Below are 799 nucleotides of genomic sequence, written 5' to 3' on the forward strand. Positions count from 1 at the left end.
ATTCCTCTTTGTAAAACATTTTCCTATTTCTTACATGTTGGACGGTTTTTCAAACTTGTCCCGGTGGATAATGAATCCTAAATTTCTCCCGTGGCAACGAAAATGAATGACCCCGTATTTGAGACCCACGAATAGAAGTATCGTGCGGTTTCTGTTTTGTTTCAATTTCCAAATCTCTACGTGAATTTATCCGAATTTATTTTCAGAATGCAATACGTGGGGCTTCCTATTGTCGGTGAGCGGCTTTCAAAATGAACCGAAGAAACAGGGAAGTCTGATCTAGCACAAGAAGTGAGGGCCACTTGACAAAATTTTCGCAAGACGGTGTTGCTTAGGGAGTGAGAAAGAGAGTTTATGTGAAGAATCCATTTGTCATCTAAAAGGAAATTAAATCGTAAGCATTTATGCACTATTCTTTGTAAAACGTCTTCCTCGTATTGTCCATATTGGCGGGCTTTTCAAATCGGAAAGTAAATGGTTGATGATTTGGCGCCGGTATTTTCCTACGGTTTCCACGCAGAGGAATTTTGTTTTATTTTCAAATCTCCCCGCGGGTTCTATCCGGTTTTGCAGAAAGCTATAAATGAGGCTTTTTGCTGTCGGCGGGAAAATTTCAAAGTGAACCGAGATGAAAGTAGAACAGCTGCCGGTCCGGCATCGCAAAAGTAGAAATATTGTTGATCTCGTGCAATAGGTAGTGCGATTGTAAAATATTGTTTAAAGCAGTAATGCGCTCAACGAGAAAGAAATAGTTGTGTGATACTTTTGTCAATATATCCGGGTGCTGATGTGAAATAAA

At 39.8% G+C, this 799-nt stretch overlaps 1 protein-coding gene across 1 annotated transcript in view; it reads left to right on the forward strand.

Annotated features, from left to right (window-relative positions):
- The window catches only part of LOC125488138 (histone H2B 7-like), an 844706-nt gene that overhangs the window by 825341 nt on the left and 18566 nt on the right, over positions 1 to 799 (forward strand). The gene's annotated exons all lie outside the window — the stretch shown is intronic.

The sequence above is a fragment of the Rhincodon typus genome, unplaced genomic scaffold (genome assembly GCF_021869965.1).
Source record: "Rhincodon typus isolate 14 unplaced genomic scaffold, sRhiTyp1.1 hic_rhity00000051, whole genome shotgun sequence".
NCBI classification, from domain to species: domain Eukaryota; kingdom Metazoa; phylum Chordata; class Chondrichthyes; order Orectolobiformes; family Rhincodontidae; genus Rhincodon; species Rhincodon typus.